Source organism: Chrysemys picta, chromosome 2 (genome assembly GCF_011386835.1).
Source record: "Chrysemys picta bellii isolate R12L10 chromosome 2, ASM1138683v2, whole genome shotgun sequence".
Classification (NCBI taxonomy): domain Eukaryota; kingdom Metazoa; phylum Chordata; order Testudines; family Emydidae; genus Chrysemys; species Chrysemys picta.
In genome coordinates, this window is record NC_088792.1 from 224,900,679 (window position 1) to 224,924,996 (window position 24,318).

Genomic DNA, 24,318 nt, shown 5'->3' on the forward strand with positions numbered 1-24,318 from the left:
CAGGGCGGGGCAAACACAGTAGGCTCAGGCCCTTGCTGCAGGGCTGAGCGAGCAAATAGTTCAGAGCCCAGGCCCTGGATCAGGGCGGGGCAAACACAGTAGGCTCAGGCCCTTGTTGCAGGGGCTGAGCGAGCAAATAGTTCAGAGCCCAGGCCCTGGATCAGGGCGGGGCAAACACAGTAGGCTCAGGCCCTTGTTACAGGGCTGAGCGAGCAAGCAGTTCAGAGCCCAGGCCCTGGATCAGGGCGGGGCAAACACAGTAGGCTCAGGCCCTTGGTTGCAGGGGCTGAGCAAGCAAGCAGTTCAGAGCCCAGGCCCTGGATCAGGGCGGGGCAAACACAGTAGGCTCAGGCCCTTGGTTGCAGGGGCTGAGCAAGTAAGCAGTTCAAATAAGATACGCCTAGGCTTTCTGTAGCCGAGCGTTGGGTGAGGGGGAAGCCTGCCACCCGTGAGCGGAGGGTGGCAGGGGGGAACGCAGGCCCACCCACTCCACTGCGTTCCAGCCCGGGGCCCTAACAGCGGTTGCTGCCGCTGCTGGTCAGTGGGGTATCCAGACCGCAACACACTGACATAGGCTCACACTCAGTTGCAGCCGGACCAGGGTCGGCTACCCCCGGGCTACTTCCGTGATCCCCCTCAAAGCCTACCTCGTTCGTAGCGCCGGGATCGGGCCAGTCCACCTGCATGGGCTCCTCTCTGCCCGGGCTCGGCGGCAAGTCTGGTAGCTCTGCTGGGAAGTCCGGCCAGTGGTCCTCAGGCGGCTCCTCTGGATAGCAGCAGGGGCGAAGGGGTTCGGGTCCAGTCTCACCCTCAGGGTTAGTGGGGTGCGGTTCCCAGGGGTTCTCCCAGTAGCGGGCGTGAACGGGCTCCGGCAGCTCCTCCTCGTAGCGGGCCCGGGGTAGCTCAGGCCAGCTAGGGTCCAGGCCTTGGTCTTCCACGGTCTCCTGGCCGGGAGCTCCCGGCCGCACGTCTGCTCCCTGTGGTGGCTGGCCGCAGACTGAGCTCTGGCGGCCGGCCTTTATACTTCCTGTCCCGCCCCTTGACTTCCGGGGGGCGGGGACAGGCGGTGGTGGTCCCGCCCACTCTGGTGCCTGCACGTGGGCTCCCTCTTCAGGGCAGGAGGGGAGCCACACCGACTCACTACAGGGCTCCAGGCTGATCCTGAGGCAGGAGGTTGTGGTGCAAGAGGCGGCGCAGGGTACAAGCTCTGGGAGGGAGTTTGGGTGCTGGAGTGGGCTCAGGGCTGGGATAGCAGTTGGGGTGCAGGAGGGGGTGAGGGGTGAAGGCTTCGGCCAGGAGGCGCTTACCTCAGGCACCTCCTGGTCAGCGGTGCAGCAGGGCTCAGGCAGGCTCCCTGCAGGCCCTGGCCCCATGCCGCTCCAGGAAGCGGCTGGCACATCCCCGTGGTCCTTGGGAAACGAGGGTAGGGGGCTCTGCACGCTGCCCCTGCCTGCAAGCACCTGGCCAATGGGAGCTGCGGATTCAGCGCTTGGGGCAGCACGCAGAGACCCCCGGCCATCCCCCAGGGGCCGCAGGGATGTGCCAGCCACTTCCAGGAGCAGTATGGAGCCCGCTGCACCGCTGTGGTTTTAGCGCCTAAAATCTCCCAGTTTGGCTTCAGTAGCCTCCGGGAGATTCAGAGGGTTGGCAGCCTTAGCCTCAGGGTGGGAGGAACTCTGGGTCCCTGCCAATTATTTTGGAGACTGTGCCCCTGTTTGCCCCCCACTTTGTGCATGATCCTATTTGCACTGCCAAAAAAAAAAAAAAAATCTACAGCAACAAGTCTCAGAGCCTGGGTCAGCTGACTCAGGCTGCGGCGCTAAAAATAGCACTGTAGACTCCTGCCTGGCCAGTCTCAGCACTCAAACTCCAGCCTGTGGGGGAATGTCTATACTGCTAGTTTTAGCCCTAGAGCATGATCCTGATTTTGAGTGGGCTCTGAGACTCACTAGGTTTTTGGTTTTTAGGGGGTTTATTGCAGTGTAGACATATCTTTAGGTCACAAGTGTTTTTTTTTTTTTTTTTTTTTAAATTACACTTAGTTTCCATTCTGGTGAAATAAAATGCTGGAACCTATCGTTAAGCTAAAATGTTTTCTGTTCTTTGTATATGGGTTTATAAAATATATTTCCAATTTCTACTTGGCCAATTTGCCCATATGCTCTCACTCCACATGCGCAGTGCTTGTAACTTCTCACCCCCTGCCAACACTAATTAGTTTCATTTCAGTACATGAATTATTAGACCAAGCCTTCTATAGGGTTAGATTGAACCTTCAGAGAGTGTCAGTTCCTGCTGGGGGGGGGGGGAAGAGGGGGAAGAAGGGGGGTGGGAAATGATCTATGTCTCTGTCCATGCTGGCCCACATGTTTTGGAGTTGAATCAAGGCTCTGCCCATGCCCAGCTGACATGGATGGGGTGAATGTGGGGGAGAATTTGTTCAACAGAGTCTGCTCAGTACCTGAAGCACTGATTTGAGGAGACTACGTAGGCTGGCAAGGGCACCTGCGTGGGCACATAATGCTGGGCTATAATCTGGCTCATAGTAAATGCTTCATTTTTAATATTCTATTACAGACAGCTGTCCTTTTAAATATGATTTCTTCACAGACTCTTATGCTGTGAGAGTTAAATATGTAAAGTCAGATCCTGGAACCCTTATGACTGAGTAGCACCCATTGAAATGTATGGGCATGCCAATGTAGTAATGTACCACTCAGTGGGTGAGATTCTGGGCTGCACCTCCAAGATGGGCCACAGAACTCACATCCATGGGGAAATGGTGACTGTGATGGCTTTCAGCCACCTTTGTGCCCTCCTGATCCTGAGCTGTTCCACAGGCCCTGTCCCTGGGTGCCTGGAATCTCCACAGGCCCCCAACACATCCCTCCCACCTCAAGCACATCCCTACATCAGGGCTTGCAAGAGGGTCCTTGAGGGCAGCCTTACAGCTCTCTGCCTCAGTTCTTGCATCAGAGGAATTCTTGCCTGGCCAGTCCTGGGGCTTTTAGGGCTCTTTTTGCTGCTTCAGCCATTTAGCTGGCATAAAGGGGCTAAAGTGGGGGAAAGTATTTCACACACTGAGTAAGGGTTACAACATAATCTAGCCTCTAGAAAGCAGCCATTAAAATATTTTCTAGTAGTTAATTTTTCAATCTACTTTTAATGTTTTAGTTATTAATTTATTTTATAACTACCATATGAATCAGGGTGTTTTCAGCTACTAAGCAGGATTAATTTTACCTCGTTTTATTACACACGGGCTTCCTTGAAGCAACAGTAATTAAAAATTAGTTGATATATGAACACATTTTCCAAAGTATTAGTTTATCTAGAAACAACAAATCACATTGAGTTAATAAAAAATTTGATTATCTCGATGCTACAAATTACATAGCGTTGTAAATTACCATAGTAAATTCTGGCAAATTCTTCAGATGAATGTGAATGCAGTTCACCCCTCTAGAGAGACAAGGTAGAGGAGGTAACATGTTTTACTGGACCAACTTCTGGTGGTGAGACAAGCTTCTGAGAGCTCTTCTTCAGGTCTGTGTAAGCTCAGAAGCTTGTCTCTCTCACCACCAGAAGTTGATCTAATTAAAGGTATTGCCTCATCCATTCACACTTGAAGAATTTGTCTAATATTCTGGGACCAACACAGCTACCACAGCCTTGCATTCACTCTTCTACTCAGCCCTGTCTTTCTCCTGGTTCTCTTAAAGATTCAGTGTTGCCTGACTCCTCCATAGCTCCTCCCACTGATGCAGGCTTCCTTTAGCTACCACAGGAATGTCTTTCTAACCTAGCAGTGATTCAAGACAAGGCAGTACAGAATTCTTCACAGAAGTTTGGCTAGGCTTCCTGCGGAGACTTACTGTGCTGGAAGCAGTGGGCCCACTCTCCAGGCTAGAGTTTCTTCACAGGTGGCAGAAATTGGTAGAGGAGCACCTCTTGGTTTCTCGGATATACTAGAGAACTGATTTCTTCAGTAAGTGGTGTATCTTAATTCAGATTTGTATGCTACATTAACGAATGCCCATCCAGTGATATAGATGCCTTTGACATACGTTAAAATATAGCTAAACCAGTACCAACAAGAGTAAACACAGAAGCCCTCGGTGTACAAATACCAGCATTCCCTTCCCTCCTCAAAAGCCTAGAAAGACATAGATTGAAGGAAATGGTTTAAAGCCAACAGATCTGAGCTCTTTCTGATCATTAGGGGGAGAGAATGTGAGCTTGCAGCTCCTTGGGAAGAATATCCTCTCTACAGTTTCCTCTATTTTAAACCGAATCCCAGCAGAGGAAAGCTGAGATGGTGACTCTTGAGATCACCTCTGCGATGTTTTGGTGCGTCAAGTCCAGCCCTTTCACACAGGGTATACCCACAATACTGGATCTTACTCATGCCTCAGAACACTAATTGTGAAGTATGTCATTCAATTTAGAATGAAACTTACGTGCATTACATATTTGCACTGTTGATGGCTTCACTATTTCTTACTGTCAATTGCTATGATCAGAAATACTGAATCTTAACATTGAAATCACAGCAAATTACATCTTAAAACAACAACAAAAAAATCTCCCACCTAGCTCTCTGCTCCAATCTGTTGCCAAGTCCTTTGTTGAGAACAAGTTACACATGTCATCACCGCCTTCACTTCCCTTTGCCATAGTATATTATGGCTGAAATCCCAGCACCACTGAAATCAGTTTTGCCATTGACTTCAATGGAGTCAAGATTTTACTCTTAGTATCTGTGGTTATGCAGTTTTCTATACCATGAACCACCTTCCTGAACTAACCACCAAGCCTTTACTCTCTCCTTCAAGACCCATGTCAAAAACTCACTTCTTGGAGACCTATACACTTTTTTCTTCCCCTTTAAGAATAATTATTAGTTAACCCTTTAAGAAGTTCACATGACTTAACTAAAGTACTATACAATAGAGATGGTCAGGAAAAAAAATTTTCTTGTGAAAGTTTTTAACAAAATATGATTTTAAAACATAACTTCAAAGTTTCAGCCTTTTTTTGTCAAAAAGCTATTTTCCATTAAAAATATTTTGATGGAAATGTTTCAACCAGCTCTACTGTGTAATTTTGTTTTCATCTTCATCCTTCTTTCCTTCTTTTATTCCCCATCTAGTGCTCTCTAGCTCCTCTTCTGGGTGTTTTTTTCTTAACTTACATCATAAGCTCTTCCGTTAAGGGACCTCATTTTTGTTTGTCAGAGCAGCATTGTGTATGTTGATGGTGCCATATAAAGACTAATTAACAACAACGGAACATTTCAAGTTTATGCCCTTGCTATTTCATTTAATATCCTTCATTTGGTAGCTGTCACATTTGTAAGACTACACATTTGAGTACACACTTTTTAGTGTTATACTTTATTTTGGTGTGTTGGAAAAACTACACATATGTAGCACAATGAAGATACTTTTGTGAGGGACTATGTGCAGCATTCTTCATGATGTCTGTACAATTTACATGTAGTATAAGTACTCAGTTTGCTGCACCTGAGGGTCACTTCATTTTCCTGTGCTTAGCAGAGCTGGCGCTGGGCATAAGCAACTAAGCAATTGCTTAGACCTCTGAGCAGCTCAAGGGGGTCCCCATTCACTTTTTTAGTATGTATTTTGTGTGTGTGTGTGTGTGTGCGCGCGCAAAATATTCCTGCTTAGGGCCCCCAATGGACTAGCACCACCTCTGGTGCTTAGCATATTGTATAACATACCACGACTATAATCACAAACAGTTACATACCCTTTTCCAAAGCAGTGTGAACTTTTTTCTTTAAGTGGGTTTTGATATAAGAGTGAAACATGGTCTGTTTTTGATATAGCCAATAACAGGACACTGTCCAGTGTTACAGTTTAGGCACATTGCTCTGAAATTAATAATAGTCATTTAAAAGCCAATCTACCATCCTGACCAAAATTAATTAGAAGTTCCGTATGTCAGAAATGTACTTTATATTATATTGAGTGCCAGATGGGGTTTAAACACAAAGAACTAATTTCAAATTGTGTACCCTGTTCCATTCAGACCAACAAAATCTATAAAGGAAAAAGTAATGATTTTTTTCCAAGGGCTTTTAAAACAAATGTAACCATGGAATCTTGGTCCTTCGCCATTTTTCCTTTAACTGTATTGGGAGACATTTATATAGACTATCATATTTACATAATCTTCATAGTATATATGTTTCCACATAGTGAGCCAACTTTCAGTTCGAGTGCAAGTAAAAATCATTTTATTCTTGAACTGCTTATTAAAGCTTATTTTTCAAATAAAGGTTGTGAGGATTTTTCTCCAATATTCATATGAAAAAAAGAAGGAAACTATAATCATGGAAAGAATTTTAAAATACAGTGGATCCATATTTTTGGATCCTTAAAAATAATAGAAATCAGTTAAGCAGGAGGTTGTTATTAAATGGACCATTTCCTCAGCTGGTATAAGTCAGTGGAGATCCATGGAATGATTTTTAGAGATGATGTAGTGTCTGTTGAATCAAATCTGAAGAGTAGTTTAGCTTATGATGGTCTGACTAAATCAGAAAATCAGGGGAGATGGTAAATCCTGATTTTCTGGGGAAAGATGTCTATGGAAGAGGAATTAACATTCTAACCTGAAGTCCTATAAAGAACTCATCACAAAAGCTAGTATATTCTTATCTCTCCATCACAAAATAAATTGATTATAATACAATGCTAATAGGTTTGTCATTTTGGGAAAGAATACAGAAAGCTTGCTCAATGTCCTTTGTGGTGATTTGGCTACTCAGGGATAGAAAAAGAGTAGTTATTATAAATGACAGTATTACTAACTGTGATTCCTTAGATGTGCTCTTTCAAATTATCCCACAGAGATTATATAAATCTGGAGTCATTTACAGTGTTCACCTACAGTAATAGCATTTAAATAGTACTGAAAAGCTGAAGATTAAACTTGAGACAAGTCAAGATCCTTACATGTGATTTCATCAATGGTTATTATTGAACTTAGCACAATGGGAAATACAGGACAGCATAATTTTCTTTCAATTTTGGGGAAAAGAATAACGGTAGGTCTTGCAGGACAAAATGAAGATTTGGTTTGCCTTTGCAGTTGTAACAATAAGTTATCAAAAGGAGAAGCAGTGATACCTTACTTCTCAAGACAATGTGTCATATGAAACTATTTCTGGATTAATATCCACAAAAAAGTAGAATTCCTTTCATTCTGATATTTAAAATGAAGGATGTATGTAGACAACAACTCATTAGAGTATGTACACCTCTACCCCGATATAACACTGTCCTCAGGAGCCAAAAAAATCTTACTGCGTTATAGGTGAAACCACGTTATATCGAACTTGCTTTGATCTGCCGGAGTGCTTTGATCCCCCCCCAGAGCACTGCTTTACTGTGTTATATCTGAATTCATGTTATAGAGGGTCGCGTTATATTGGGGTAGAGGTGTATTATTGCTATGTGTGTTTTAGGCACATAAGGATTTCACCTTCTAAAAACTGCATATCATACATATCCCAGTGAGTTACTCTTTTGTATTTGGGCAATAGATTGAATGATCTAATAGGTCTTTTCCATCTGTAAGGCCCTGATCTGAGACAAAGTTAAGCATGTGAAAGTCTTGGCAGGATCAGATCTCAACTTCTATAATATTATGTTTTTCTTTGTTAAAGTGCTTACAAATGGAAATAAATAGGTCTTTTTAACTAAAATATACTAGTTGTTAGATAGAGTATGTGGATACTAAACCATTATCTCTGAAAAAACAAATGAAAAAAAGAAATCTGATAATTTGCCAATATTTAATTTAATTTGCAGCTACTTAGAAGTATCTTAATATAGACACAGAATACCATGCAGCATTCTGACATTGAGAGATGTACCAGCCCTTGGAACTGAAGCTAGTTTGATTTTGACAGCAGAGGGTTTGAAACTGACAGCTGAATTTTACTTGCAGTACATCTCATTAATCGTCTCTGGAGGATGTGATTTGTTTAGTTTTTTTTTATTTTTCCCCTTACCACCCTCTCCCCACAGTGGAAGAGACACTCAAAAGAGTTGTCTAACTATCAGGTTTGGTGCCAGTTATTGTCCTTTTCCCACAGTATGCACGATCATTTGGTTGCATCTTTTTTTCTCTCCCTCCCCTCCCCCCTCCAGTATTGTCAGAATAACCCAACATCAAGAAAAGTGAAAAAATTCCAACAAAACAAATTCAATAATCCAACAAAGATCCTGCAGATTTACATTTCCCCTCGTTGATGCAGCTGTTTATATCAAGGACTCTGGCTTGAATTAGCTACCACTTTTGCTTTGGAGAGAGATACGATAACACTGAGGTTTTCAATGAGCACACTGATTTCACGCAAATTGGGTAGAATCAAGATTCTCCTTTGCTTTTGGTATCACAGGTTACAATGCTACAGGCAAAGTGAGGACCTTCCTATAAAAAACTTGAGTAAACAGGTTTTGATGTGGGGGATGGAATTTATTCTTCACCCACTAACCACAGACTGCCTGCAAAACTGCAGTACACTCCCACCACAGCTATTGTTCCAGCTCCTGGAACAGAACAAAAGCCATTGCCCAATGTCCCTCTTTACAGGTGGTTTCAGCCTTGGGGTGTGCAAATGTGCATCCAGTGGAACCTCCTTTGTCCTGTTCTTGCTTCACCCCAACACTTCTATCCACTCTCACCTGGCCACAGGAATCAGCATGTATACCCTCAATGTAGTGTGCAGGAATTGCAGGGGCTCCCTTACACACCTGCTCCAGTGGTGGCTAACTCATCCCCCTGTCCCCAAAGCTATCAATGCCCTTAAAGTGGCATGGATGCCCTTGTACAGGGCCTGCATGCTTTGCTGAATTTCACCCAAAGTAAACAAGGTTCAATCTACCATGGGAACATGCAGATGACTGTCCTATATCACTATATGTACTCTGCGAGAACTTGCGTAATTTTAACTTGCTAATACTTTAATAGTTCAACTTTTAGAATGTTCTTGAAGGGGAATCCCCCTACCCAAGTGGTCTAGGGCTGGTGTCACTGTTGCTGTACTATCCCCTCCTGCTACCCTCTACCCCAGAAGTGGCTGTGGACATGGATCCTCTATATCCAGCTGATCCGCAGGTGTCTGGTGGGGGCTGTTCCCACCTGGAACACTTCTGAAGCGGTTTGTAACTTGTGCCTCAACTAGCTCAGATGTCTGAGGATTGCGGGTGCGTGAAGGTGTCTGTCCCCTGATCAGTTTTTACCCAGTCTTTATTCAGGCAAAATTTCCATTTATTTTGATAAGAGTTTTGCCTGAGTAAGAATGGAGTAAAAACTGAATACATGAAATCAGGACTTGAGCCAGTAGCAATAAATATGTTATCCATGAACACTAAACAGATCATTCTGTAGGAAGATTGTGTATTGAGCTACTGTTAACCAACCCCCTCAGAGTTTATAACGGTCATACTTCAAATATTTGTTGCCAAAATTCTTACTACATTATTTCCCACATTCGTATTCACTTATGTAGTTCTGTTGCAGTCAATGGGATACTCAGGTGAGCTAGGGCTGTAGGATTTGGTCCTATTGGGATGTCTACACAGGGATAAAAAACCCACAAGATGGCTGGCTTGGGTCAGCTCACAGGGCTTGGGGCTGAAGGGTTAAAAATAGCGGTGTAGACTTCCAGGCTGAGGCTGGAGCTTAAATTCTGGGACTCTCCCACTTTGCAGGGTCCTAGAGTCTGGGCTACAGCCCAAGCCTGAAGAGCTACACAGCAGTTAAACAGCCCCTTGGCTCAAGCCCCAGGAGCCAGAGTCAGCAGGCACAGACCAGCCAGGGGTTTTTAATTGTGGTACAGACATACCCATAGAGAGGAACTGTAATAAACATAGCTTAAATAATCATTAAGTTACCGTTTTTATTTAGATTTCAAAGTCTTTCAAATATAGCTAGAACTGTGGGATTTGCAGGATGCACAGACAAAAAGCTCATGCTGGAAGCCACAAAATCACAACCCTTAGGAGTTTTAATTAGATCTGCTGTGAGAGACATTTATGCACTGCCGCATCAAAATGACTCCGCTAATGTTTATCGTGTGCAAAAATACATTCCAAATTGGACTGATCATATGGTTTATTAGAATTATCTAAATAAATTCTGGCATTTCTTTTTCACTCAGGCTACGTCTACACTACATCATTTACAGTGGCGCAACTGCACTGCTGAAGCACTTCTGGTGAAGACGCTCCAAGCTGATGGGGGAGAGCTCTCCTGTTGTCTTAATAACTCCTGCCTTCGGGAGACGTGATAGCTATGTTGGCAGGAGAAGCTCTCCCATAGACAGCACCATCTACAGCGGTGCTTAGATAGGTATCACTATGTTGCTCAAGGGCATTCAGACTGAAATGAGACTGAAAACGGTTTACTATGTTTAAGTGTGCAAAGGAATACAGTTCTTTTTACTTGGAAGAAAGACAACCCATTGAGATGCACAGCAGCTGGACTATAATACATCCTGGACACAGTCAACACTTGTGGCTATATCAAAAGTGAACCCAAGTGTGCTAGTGAAAGAACCCTATCCACAGGAATTCCAGAGCTTGGCATCTGGGTAACAAAGTTGCCAAACATGCTCTGCCTTTATTTTCAGCTGGTGGCTCAGTTGCCAGAGTGGAAAATGAGCAGGGAGAGAGGAAGCAGCATGATGAGTGCTAGCAACCACAAAAGACCCTGCCAAGTCTACAATCAATAATGTGCCAGTTTGCTTTCTAATTGCTTTGCCACAGGTTTAAAAAAAGCTAAAATGTGCTGTATATGTGTTCTTTTTATATCGTAGTTGCATATGTAGTGAGAACCCAGTAGTTTGTTAGTGACGAGATACTGGTAATCAAGAAGAAACGAATTCCTAAGACTGGTGCACACCTAAAATTTAGATCTAGCAACTTCACTCAGGAGTGTGAAAAATGTAATGCCTAGGCCCGTGCAATATAATTTGGTTGACCTAATTCTCACTACAGATGCAGCTAGGTCGACAGAAGTTCTTCTGTCTACCTAGGTACTGCCTCTCAGGGGGATGGATTTACTACACCAATGGAAAAACCCCTTCCATTGCTATAATAAATGTCTACACCACTGCAGTGGAGCTGCAATACTACAGTTGTGCTGCTGTAGCACTTGTAGTGTAAACATACTCCTGCTGTAAGGTAAGAATATTCCATTAGTAATCTCTAGATTGTGTAACATACAATCCACTATAAACATTAATAATGTGACTGAGAGCCTTTAACTTTTAAAATGGATGGTTAATAAATCTAAAAGAAATGGGCTAGACAGTTATGAAAAACATGCAGCTTTATCTCTGCTTTTTTCAGTTCTCATATATGTCTTAAAGAGAGAAGTGCTTCTTTTGTGAAGGATGAGTATTCTCAGACACATCTCTATGCGTTTCTCTGTCCTTGACTCAGATCTCATTAGCTTCCACTGTTTATAATGAGCCCCCACTATCCATTTTCAATGTCCATCTTTGTTCCCGAAATTTCTCTCTCTTCCCATTTCTCCTGTTTGTAAAAAACAGCTTGTCACCACCACGTCAGTATCGTTTATATGTGCTCCTTCCTCACCTCTGCCTCTCTGGGAACCCTCATGTTTAAAATCCTTTCACCTTGTCTATTTCAATTCCTTTCTATAGTGAACCCCAAAGTACAAATTGTCCAGACTCCAGCATGGGCAAAATGCTGCCTGCCATGGGTAGACACTTAAAAGTTCACTCTGGCTCTAGTAATATGACAGGTCTCAGAGATATTCTATACACTGAAAATGGGAAATACTGCTAGAACCAGGTTTGTCTCTCTAGAACCGTAACATACTTTTAACATGTGCCCACCATATCTACCGTTCTCATATGTTCAAAGAGGCCCCAGCCACATCCTTCCTATTGTAAAAAACTTTCCTGGCTCATTAATTTTAGGATACAGTGCAAAACTGCCCTCCTTGCATCTGAGCTCCTTCACAGATTTGTTACAGCCTCTCTCAACCCTTTCCTCTTTCCACTTCACCATCCTGTCCATCCCTTTGCATCATCTTGCCACTCTGGTGGCATAATAGCTCTTTCCTCTGCATCTCCTCCAATCTGGGACAGCACTTCTATATCTCTCCATCTTACAATACTCTATCTCAACACTTAAGACGTATTTTCTCTCTTGCCTCTCTCTGGAGGCTTGATCCTTTTGGTACTTAAGTTGGTGACAAAATTCTCACTTACTTCAACAATTCATCATACAATCCTTAATGTCTTTTCCTGCTATTATTTAAGATTATAATTTTATTATTTAACTCTGTTGCACACTTTGGCGCACAATTTTGTTAAGACTTTGTCCTGTAGCTGTATTATAAATTACAGTAGGCCATGAACCACTCCATCAATAATCAAACAGTGAAGTCCAAAACTCTTTCTAGAGGCTTTTCTTTTTTTGGACGCAAAAAAGCTCAAAAACCAAGTACTGTGTCACTCTGAACACTGCTTGGCTGTATCCTTTGTTGGGGCTTGTCTACATGGAAGTTAGCGCACAGCAAGCTAGGGTGTGAATTTAAAGTGAACTAAGCTAAATTGCCCAAAGTGTGACATAAGTGTTTCCTCATGGGGAGTTATTGTGGAGTATTTAGTGCACTGTAAATTTACAACCTGACTTGCTGTGCACTAACTTCCAGACCTTAGTGAAATTTTTTTAACAACAAGGTTTGAAGGTGTGAAAAACACACAGAATAGAATCAAGCTAAAGAGAGATCTGGAGAGCTTAGAGAAGTGGTGTCTGCCTGAAAAGTGAAATCTTCACTTGAAAGATTCAAAGTGAAACCCTGCATCCAGGGAAATAAACAGCACATATACAAAATGGAGTGACCTAAGAAAGCAGCCGGACAGAATGAGTTTGTATCTTGTCTCCTTTATATTTTCCTAATATAACTTTGTCTTTGCATTTAAGCCCCATAACTGTTGCAGGGCCCATGTAGGCTCAGGACTGGGAAACTGGGAGGGGAGAAGATCTATGCAAAAATCCTTCTCCTAAGTGGGACTTTTTATGAGAAGGAAGATCTAGTTTATAGATAAGTATAGTTTGTAGCTAAGTATATTGAGTGAAATCCTGGCCCCATGGAAGTCAATGGGAATTTTGCAGTCAACTTCAATGGGGCCAGGATTTCACCCATAATATATAACATAGCAAAGAGTTTAGATTTCTTGAGAGACTCCTGAAGTTTTACTTATACTGGATTAAGTGTGTGGGGGGGGGGAGGGAGGAGAAATGGTTACAGTGATGTTCTAGTTCTTATCTCTGCTCCAGTTTCTCTTTTCTGCTTCAGTAGTTTTCAAAGCAATATATAATTGTAATAGCATGACATGCTTTCTTTTTGTTCTACTTGAATGATGTATAGTGAAGACAGATCTTGCTAACACACTGTTACTGGGAAAGATTTTGCTCGGTATTAAATTCACAATTGCCTTGTTTTCCAAGATGAAAGTGAGAAAATGTTTTCAGATTAGGACCATAAAAATCTTAGGGTTCTCTGAAAAACATCACAGAAAAAGGAGAATTCATGTGTGAATGCTATACATGGTGGGTGAAGTAATATCTTTTGTTATTTTACTATTCAAATCTTGTATTTAGCAGAGACACTTTGAGTTAATTTCCCAGACCTGAAGAAGAGCTCTGTGTAAGCTTGAAAGCTTGTCTCTCTCACCAATAGAAGCTAGTCCAGTAAAAGCTATCACCTACCCACTCTGTCTCTCTAATATCCTGGGACTAACACAGCTAAAACATGAAAGAAACTAAAGAAGTTAGAGCTGGTGGAATACTACAGAAATTTGCCTGAGTATATGCTCTAATTTAATAATGAATTTGCTTATCCCGTGCTCACCTCTCTTTTGTGTCTTCTGTCTGTGAACATTCTAGCTATCAAGATTTTTCACACCAGTGTCCATGGAAATTGAATTTTCAGCTCCTATGCTAGCCACTTGCAAATAATTACTTTTAAACTCGCACAAGCAGATGTTTGCACTGAAAAAGGTATATTTTACAAGGGATAAGAAACAGCAAAGGGTTACCAGTCCTAAAACTAGAACTCTGACAGAGGAAATTATATGAGTTAGATGGGGATCCAAGTTGATCCTCTGGGAATCAGCACACACACGTGCATGTATTATTTTTTGTCAGTTATTATGGAGATGGAAAAATTAAACAGAAGTAAAATGCACTTAGCCTCATTGTATGTGAGATGACATCCTGTTTAGCCCAATAAAGCCCTGGCACAAAGGCACCTAAATAATACAGACGATCTGCCTGCACTCTTTGTAGCTAGGACTGTGAGTGTCCATATAGTTACTTTATTTGAATCTGGTGTGAGAAAATACAATTTAAACATTGCTCTTCTGAATATTAAAGTAGCCTAATTTTTCTAGCAGTTGTGCCTTGGATAAGCTTTCCATGATGCAGAAAGGAAAAGGTTTAAAATATTCTATAATCCTATCTTTTCTGCTAACCTCTCCTTTTCTGAGATATTTGAAGCCCCAACTAATCAATAGAAAAGTTTGATGAAATATTCGCCTATTTTAGTCAATGGAACTACTCACACGATGGAAAGTTAAACAGTAAGTCATAAGTTTTGTGTAGGATTGGGGGCAAAGTGGGAATTTATTCTATTGATTTAATATGAAACACTACATTTTTTCTTCCCAGCCTCACACCACTTCCTAAAGAAGTCTGGATTTCCTTGTGGTGAATATTTTAAATTATTCCAGTGAATGGGTTAAAAATTAGATGTTTAAGAGTGATTAAATTGTTAAAGTTTTTATTGGTTTTCAAATTTGGGTTGATGTCCCTTGGGTTTAATTTCCTTTTAAAAAACGATGACCTTCAAATTTACCATGTGTAGACGTTGGTGATGTCTCCAGCGAATATTATATGTTGAATGTAATAATTAAAGAAAATGTTTAGTTACATTTAGATATAGCTACTTGAATTTATGCCAAGGAATTTTATGACTAAGACTAACAAAAACATGCATTTTTCTACACATAGGGATGCTATTCCGCTATGGATGGGAAAGGCTTTTTTCTACAAACAAGCAAGCATTTTAATACAGCTGGGAAAGCAATTTTTCTAGAGTGAAACCAATGTAAAATACATAAAACTAAAGCTACAGCCAGTGTATAGAGCAGGGGTCGACAACGTTTGGCACGCGGCTCACCAGGGTAAGCACCCTGGCGGGCTGGGTCAGTTTTATTTACCTGCTGACGCGGCAGGTTCAGCCGATCGCGGCCCCCACTGGCCGCGGTTCACCGTCCCGGGCCAATGGGGGCGGCGGGAAGTGGTGCGGGCGAGCGATGTGCTGGCCGCGGCTTCTTGCCACCCCCATTGGCCTGGGACAGCGAACCGCGGCCAGTGGGGGCCGCGATCGGCCGAACCTGCCATGTCAGCAGGTAAATAAAACTGACCCGGGCCGCCAGGGTGCTTACCCTGGCAAGCCGTGTGCCAAACGTTGCCGACCCCCGGTATAGAGCCCAGGACAAGATATTAAATCAAGGCCCCTCCAGTGCTCAGCCTTTCACAGTGGTCTCCCCTATCCCCCTATATCTTTTCTGGCAGCTGTAGTGCCTTCCACTGGAGAATCCATGTCCTCCTTGTTTCTGCCACTCCAAACTCCGGTGCTTTTAGACTGCAGCAAAGCCACACCCCTATATTCACCACCCACACTCAGGGACAAACACTCGCAGAACCACTAGCATCCACACCCAATTAAATTCAGTTCAAAATAATACTTCATTCCTTAGGCTGCAGCTTCTCAAGGCAGGGCCCATCTCTTCAGGAGTGTCTGAAAAGCACCTGGCACACAGTGGGTGAGAGTGTACACAAAACAAATGAATAACCTACTAATAGTAATTGGTGTGACAACCTGTGGAAGTGCTGCAAAAGTGTAGGAGACAGAACGTCCAAGTCTCTGTCAGAGGCAGGTACAATCTGCCCATGATAGGCTGTAAGGGCAATCTGATCCTTTCACTTCCTCAGTAAGAACACACTTACTCTCAATGAGTTACTACATTAACAGGGGTATATAATGGCTGCTGTATCTAATTTGGAGCTCAATTTCTGCCCAATATGGCATGCTTCAGGAAGGTGCAATCTGTGGTTATCCATTGCTGCTCTGCATTGTATAAGTTATTAATGGCTTCAAATAAAGATGATTTGGAGGATGCTGTCTCCATAGAAACTGGCAGCTGACCAAACCCAAGAGGAAATTTCCCTGCTCCCTTCTCCTTCACTGAGGAGAACGTTCTCCTCATTGACTAGTAACAGTTTGGTTTTGGTGCCTATTTTCTCTCTCCTTCATTATTAACTGTTAACTTTTTTTGTCTACTTAAAAACAGGGGTTGACAACGTTTGGCACGCGGCTCGCCAGGGTAAGCACCCTGGTGGGCCGGGCCAGTTTTATTTACCTGCTGATACGGCAGGTTCGGCCGATCGCGGCCCCCACTGCCCGCGGTTCGCCGTCCCGGGCCAATGGGGGCGGCGGGAAGCGGCGTGGGCGAGCGATGTGCTGGCCGCGGCTTCTCGCTTACTCCACATCAGTGCAGTGTTAGATGCGTAGAGTTATATATGGAAAGAATGGGGCATTAACGCTGCTTTGTGTCACTGCAGCAGCAAAACACAGAGCTAAAGACAGCCATGACTTTTTCAAAATTACGCCAGATACCGGTACCATGGCTGGCTGGCTCTAGGATCAGGGGATCACAAAGGGATAACCTTCACATACACCATTTCCTGAGCTACACAGAGCACACCAGACACAGGGCAGGATATGGGCCATAATCTCTCAGATTTAAAGTTCATGAAGCCCATATTATTCAGAGACCTTTCTGTAGTTTTTTTGTATATTTACAAAGAGCATTGTGGAATTTTTCTTGCATTCAATTATTTTGTGTGGCAATATACATATATTGTGACAATGTTTTCTGATATATGTAGAACAAGTGGAGAGATTTCTAATATTAGTGAAAGAACCGTACCTCTGGATTCCTATATTTGTAGGGTGGTATTTTTGTGTTTTTTTATTGTTTAGGAATGTGCATCATCAACTCCATGTTCACACACATGTAGTCTTTGAATTAGATATACAACATTCTGTGAACCAATAAAGTGAATCAGGGTTAACGGAGTGTAAATTGCTTGCCTTGATTTTATTTCTATCTCTTGAAATTAATTAAACATAGCCAGGGAGGTGGAGTTACTACATTGATGGAAGAACCATTTCTGTTGCTGTAATAATTTCCCCATAGCATCTGCAGTGGCATAACTGAGGCACCCCAGTATGCTGCTGTAACCCCCTTTGTGTAGATAAGCCCTCAGACACCTGGTTTGCTCATTTCCTTACTCTCAAGATCACAGGTGGGAAATGGGGCAGGGTGTAACCAGACAGTACAATCCTCTGCATTCATATGAGGCGTATATCTTCTCAGCCTTTTCTGTGGCCTTACTACCACTAGGTAGGAGAAACCTGGCACTCAAACAGCAGTACTCTCCTTTTATTATTTGTAAATATACAATGCTCTAAATGCCTTCTTGAAGTTATTGAGGTGTCAGGTTCCCATGTGCTCTTTATCTTGCACATTGCTTTTTACCCACTGCCTGCATGCACATTATACTGCACCTCTGCTTTGCAGGCTCAAGCGTGGAGTGTACACTGACAAGGTATAATAACTAAGGGTGAATGTTTGTCATGGCCATGTCTTCTGTGATAGAACCCGTGACTTTTGTTTTTCTTTATCCAATAAATAGTAATAGTCTGTGGCACCAGGATAGGGTGACATGGGGTCTGTTTTTTGAACAGAACACCCGGTCAAAAAGGAATCCTGGTGGCTCTGGTCAGCACAGCTGACCGGGCAGCTGACTGTCCGGTTAGCGGCTCCACAGAGTGGGGCTGGCAGACTAACTGCTAGCCTTCGCACCATGCAGCTCCTGGGAAGCAGCTGGCATGTCTCTCTCCGGCTCCTATGCATAGGGTCCGCCCGGGGACTCCACATACTGCCCCCACCCCAAGTGCTGCCCCCGCAGCTCCCATTGGCAGTGAATCAAAGACTCGGCAGCACACACAGCTGCCTAGCTGCACCTCCATGTAGAAGCCAGAGGGGAGACATGCTGCTGCTTCGAGAGCTGCTTGAGGTAAGCGCGTCCCATTGCCTGCACCCCTGAACCCCTCCATGCCCCAACCCTCTGTGCCAGCTCTGATCCCCCTCCTGAACTCCAAACCCCTCAATCCAAGCCCAGAGTCCCCTCCTGCACCCCAAATCCCTCATCCCCAGCCCTACCCCAGAGCCCTCATCCCCCCCAACACCCTGCCTCAGGCCAGAGCCCCCTACTGCACCCCAAACCCCTCATCACTGGCCCCACCCCAGAACCTGTTCCCTCAGCCAGTGCCCTCACCCCCTCCTGTACCCCAGCCCCCTGAGCCAGCCCAGTGAAAATGAGTGAGGAAGGGTGGGGAAAGCGAGCAACAGAGGGAGAGGGGATGGAGTAAGCAGGGCGGGGCCTCGGAGAAGGTGCGGGGCATAGGCAGGGCAAGGGTGTTCAGTTTCATGCAAGTTGGCAACCCTACACCAGCACCCCTTGACTACTAAGCAAGGCTCCTCCATGAATTTTTTACAAGAGTGGGCCTCTGTATAAGCCTGCACCAAAGTTCACTGAAGACCATGTAAAAAAATTGCCATTGATTGCAGTAGGGACCAGATCAGACCCTATATGGAGTTTGGGTTTTTAAATATTTAAAACTATTTATTACATAAGTTGAAAACAATTATTATAAAATGAATATTTGACTTCTCATAGTTTCCCATAACTCATTAATTAAAACATTGTAAGCTGTGAGTCTTTACCATGACAACCAACCAGCCTTGATTGTCTTCTTCAGTTTGAAGTCAGGATGACGAGACCCTTCCTAGAGGCTGACAGAACCTTTGCAAGGCCAGATGACTTCTCTTCCAGTGGCAGTACACAAACTACCCACAACCCTCTCTCCAATCAGCAGCCACTCCAGCTAGTCCCATCCAGAATTCTAGATAGTTCTATCCCCTTCTTACTGTTTTTCTAGCAAGCCTAATAGTCATAACAAGTACCCTGATGTTTCCATCACTTAACTTTTTAGCATAGCTAAAGTTTTCATTCTCAGATTGAAATTCATGTAAATGGCTCAGAGCAACACATACATTTTAAAAAACTGGCCAGGGTGGGAGTGGGAAAAGAGCCCTCCACACAAAGACCAAGACCCCCCAGATCACATTGTCTGTAGCCAAAGCATTATCAAAACCTCCAAAAAGCTAAATTGAGCACTTGCAATCATTTCTATAGATTACTCTCATCATGTATAATATATTGCAATTTTTGAACATTTGACTTCCTGGTTATTTCAAGTGAACACAAAGCAGACCTGTCAATAGATCCTGAGCCACAAAAACATTACACGGCTATACTGAACAATACTATTATATCTAAATGACTATATTATGGATATTACAGATTGATGTAAGGTTGTTGCAAAGGGAATGAATCTTTGAGTTTTGCAAGTTTGTACTTTAATCATATGAGAAAAATGCATAAAGTCAATAAATCATATTTAATCATCCACAACAGACTGAGTTCCCAGTGAAGAGCAGTGTAGTTTTATTGAATTTTGAGCATCCTCTTGAAAAATTAGTGGCTGTCAGAAATGAAAATTTCTTACAAACAGGTAATTATTCATAATGAGTACCACAGAATTCTCTCATTTTCTTTAGTAAGTTGCTTCAAGACTTCTATATTGACAGGTTATATACAAAACTATAAGCAAAGAGCACAATGAAATGCTCACCTGTTTGAGCTGGTGGGTGTTTGATCTGTATTATAACAATGTCTGGTTTTTGCAATTTAATAGACCGATCTTCAGAGCCTTATGTTACTTTTAAAAATACATTTATTTTCTCTCTCAGCTGTCATTCCTGGAAATGATTAATTGTAGTCCTTAATAGTTCACATTTTGCCCTAGGCTGACTTGTGTGAAGTGATGCAGATTGAATATGCAGTTCTTAGTAAAAAAGAGATTAAAACGTGGAGGGCTTTCACAACTACAACAACTGTTTTCTTTCCCTTTTGTATGTGTAAGCAGAGTCAGGATGAGCTCTACCCTGACATCTGGTGGTGAATTATGGCGAGGGTAGAAAAGAACTCCAGGGGCTGATCTTGTTTGCATAGGCACACCCACTCGCCTGGCATGAAACCACAGCAACTCAAAGTGGTTACTTTGGCTGGTGTGGGATCCCCAGTTTCTCTGTTATTGGGGCAGGAAGAATAAAGTTTTGTTACCCTGATTCTGTGAATCAAGGCCAGTGGAACTGTTGTATGACAGAAGGACTGAGTGAGTCATTCACCATTACCTAAGTAGCATTTGCTTGACAAGGGGCATGGGTTACAAAACCCAGTGAATTGAGAGAGGATGGGGACAGGTATTTGTACCTGATGGTGTGGCCCCCTCCCCAAGGGGGTTGAAACACCAATTGCACTACCTCCTCTCTCCACTGTTGAATGTCAGAGCTAACTTTGATTCCCTTAGGAGTCTAGTTACAGACTGCTGAGCTGAGTTCGTTTTGGGCCAATAGTGCACCAGCACTGGGGCTCCCCTACTACTAGCTGAAATCACTAAGAGCTGAAATCACAAAAGAGCTAAAGCTATTTAAGAGCTGAGATCACTGAGGCTGTGTTAACTAGTGGGGGAGCCTGAAGCTATAGCTAAGCTAACTTAGCTTAGCGGGGAGTGAGCGGAGCGGAGCGGCTGGAGGAGCAGCTAGCAGAGCAGAGCCTTGTGGGAGCGGCCCAAGGGACGGCTGGAGTGGAGCGGAGCGGAGCGGCTCACAGGTCGGTGAGCGGAGCGGAGCGGTGCAGCTCACAGGTCGGTGAGCGGAGCGGAGCGGCTCACAGGTCGGTGAGCGGAGCGGAGCGGAGCAGTGCGGCTCACAGGTCGGTGAGCGGAGCGGAGCGGAGCAGCTGCCAGAGCAGTTCGTGGGACTGTGGATGGAGTGGAGCAGTTCGTGGTGAAGGCTGCAGTGGAACCCCACGGAGAAGCAGCCGGTTGGCCTCGGATCACGTAAGGTGCCCCTTAACACCCTGCTCACCCCCCCCCCCTTGAACTCTGGGGCTGCACTGATCATGGACAGAGACTTTGGGGGGTTGTCAGACTTTTGGGACTTTTGTGATTCTTGGGTTGCTGGACCCAAGAGACTTTGGGATTGGTGGACTTTTGGGACTTTGGTGATTCTTGGGTCGCTGGTTTCAAGAACCAACGGGAGAGGACATGGCCCAATTTGCTGGGGTGGGTCTTCGCTCATGGTTTGGTCTAAAAACTCTAGTTGTGGTGTTTTTTCCATTTAATGCTGATGTTGTTTACCTCATGTTATTAAACATTTTCTGTTACACTCAGACTCCGTGCTTGCGAGAGGGGAAGTATTGCCTCTTAGAGGTGCCCAGGGGGTGGTATGTAATTGTCCCAGGTCACTGGGTGGGGGCTCGAGCCGGTTTTGCATTGCGTTATTGAAACGGAACCCCTAGATACAGAACCCGGCCCTTGTTGCTGCCAACTTAGATGGGCAGAAGGGTTACATATGTTTTCTGAGAAATCCCCCCAGCTTTGATCTTTTGTCTCCATAAGAGTCTCCATATTTCAACAAGGGTGGAGCAGCTTTGAGGGTTTTTTAGGAGCATTTCCAATGAATTTGCTATACCTAATTTTATGAACAAAACAATTCATCAGTTATACCTTACTGTTAAAATACGACCATATATTGTCTATATATTCTCAGCTTGATCCGGAGAGGTGCAGAGCACCCCTGCAAAGTCCTGGGTGCCCTCAACTTCCAGTCCTGTCAATAGAAATTGAAGGTTACAGCATATTGCAGGATTGAGCCTTTTTGTGATAAATCACTGTCTGTAGACCACAGAGCAAAAATAGTGGCTGCTGTAATAAACCTGAGGCTTATAAACCTGAAAGACATTAATCTTCTTTTATACAAAATAACAATAATCATGGGAAGAATTTTAAGTATCTAATCATACCTATTAAGTCAACTTTATGTTCAATATTATAGTGTTGTTAATGCATTTGATTATAATACATAATCATATTTGTTGTTTACAATAGACCTTGAGGAATTTTCCTGCATATGAAAAATAATTTTTAATTTTCAGTAATTAAAAATGGAATCATGTCTTTGCTTAATTGTATTAATTACTCTTTTTGCTGGAAAAGAATTCCCCAGTTCATATGAATCTGAAGGTCACAACAGTAATTAGAACAAGCCTCATTTGTAAAAATAACTGTAGTTAAAATACATATAATTATAAAGCAAAGTTTGAGGTAAACTTTATATCCTGATAGAGGGCAGGCAATTTCTGATCTAAAAACCAGACACAGTTTGCTCTGCCATTTCTTGTATTTAGTTGCTATCTTTTTTGTTAAGGATAAGTGAAATTGTACAAGTAATATCCCTGTATTTTTAAAAGTGTGGTAGTTTCTCTTTTCCAGAATTTTATTCTGTTCTGAGGTAAAACAGTGGGCTCAAATTAAAAGCAAATACAGGTTATCAGTATTTTGATCACTTTGAGCATACCCCAATTAAAGTGTTTCCAACAAAAAGAAGACAAGTCTGAAGACAGAGGCATAATGTCGGGGTTGTTTCTGGGCCAGGACAAATAACTACTGAGACCTTGGGTAGGTATAACAAAATAAGTGGAGTTTATTACGTTTCACCCCCTTCAGACAGGGGGCCACCTACCATAGTCTTACCCCATAGCAACAAGCAAGGCACAGGTTGTAAACAATAGCCTCACATCAGGCCTACCTTTCATCAGGGAGGTTCCAGCAGATATCAGTATCTCATGCAGTTCTTGGCTTCAGCCAGGCCTCTCACAGAGTGAGAGTTGGAAATCTGTTATCCTTTCCAGTCAGCCACCAGCTGAGCTGCACTCACCCATTTTAACCTCTCCCACCAAGGCTGACACCTATTGCAGGTGTAGCGGGGCAGGGCTGATTGAGCCCTCAGCAGCTTTTTAACACTTTCCTGGCCAGTGCAGGGTATAGCATACCCCAACACAGAGCAATCTGCCTTTCTTGCCCAGTTTGTCTCAACCAAGCTATGCAGAAAAACAGACAACTGGAATCCAAGCAGTCTAATCAGATATAGGTGGGCAAAGATATATCTGTGCTGTGGCTCTTCAATTGTTCAGAAGCAGTGAAAAAATCCTGGTGAACATCAAGGCTGATGACTATCTTAATGGATAGGAGTTCAGACCTTCCCCCCCCCCCCCCACCCCCAGTGGAATGAGATGTGGAAATAGCAAATTCTTCAAAGTGCTTCCCTCTCCTTAGCAACAGCATCTCAGTCTTTCAGGGATGCATCTTCAGACAGCTGTTCTTCCAGTTGCTCACCTCAATCAAGCCCTTGGATCGTTGGGATATGGCGCTGTTTACTTCTGACGTAAAGGTGATGCAGAGCAGGGTGTTATCTGCAGTTTGTTGGCGTTTTAATCCATGCTGTTTTATAATTTTCCCTAGTAGCTTCATACAGATGAAGAACAGGATAGAGAAAACAGATCCCAGTGGGACTCCACAGAAAATGGTACTGGCGGTGGAAACTCTAGGTGTAGTCTGAGACTGAAGCTATCACATCACAATCAAATTAACCCCCTCCATGTCTCTGAGGTGGGATGGCAGGTTTCTACAGTCAGACACATCAAATGTAGCAGAGAGAACCAGCTCTATGAATTTGGATGTATGGCTGTTGTCCATGGCTAAGAGCAGTTCATCCACCAGTGTCATTAAATCATTCCTGTTCTGACGCCTGATTGGAAAGATCCAGGGTATTGGCAGAAATAGGTGGAATTGGCACCATCCTTTGGAAAGCTTCTCAAATATGTTGTTCAGAAATGGGAAGCAAGATTCCAGGAGGTAGATGGAGAGATTGGTTGCAATAAGTAATGATTTCATAAGTACTGGCTGGATCATGGTGTGCTTGTGGTGTGAGGGGAGATTAATGGCCCAGCACCACCACCACAGGAGATGCTGCTGCCAATTTCAGGTAGTAAAGGTCCAAGAACTCTCATTTCCTAGCCAAGACCTAGAAGCACTAGTACAAAATGGATGCAATGGCAGGGACTTGGTTTCCCTGAAGCTTCTACAACTTCCTGTTTTAGAAATGGGTTGAATTCAAAGATGGTAGGTTACAGATTACTG

General features: G+C 43.5%; 1 long non-coding RNA gene across 1 annotated transcript in view; it reads right to left on the reverse strand.

The window, feature by feature from the left end:
- LOC135981722 (uncharacterized) overlaps positions 1–23,055 on the reverse strand; it is a 37,286-nt gene extending 14,231 nt beyond the window's left edge. Inside the window, exon 1 of the long non-coding RNA XR_010598880.1 lies at positions 22,928–23,055. This is a non-coding gene — a long non-coding RNA (uncharacterized LOC135981722). The remainder of the gene's footprint in view (positions 1–22,927) is intronic.
- Positions 23,056–24,318: the final 1,263 nt, after the last annotated feature.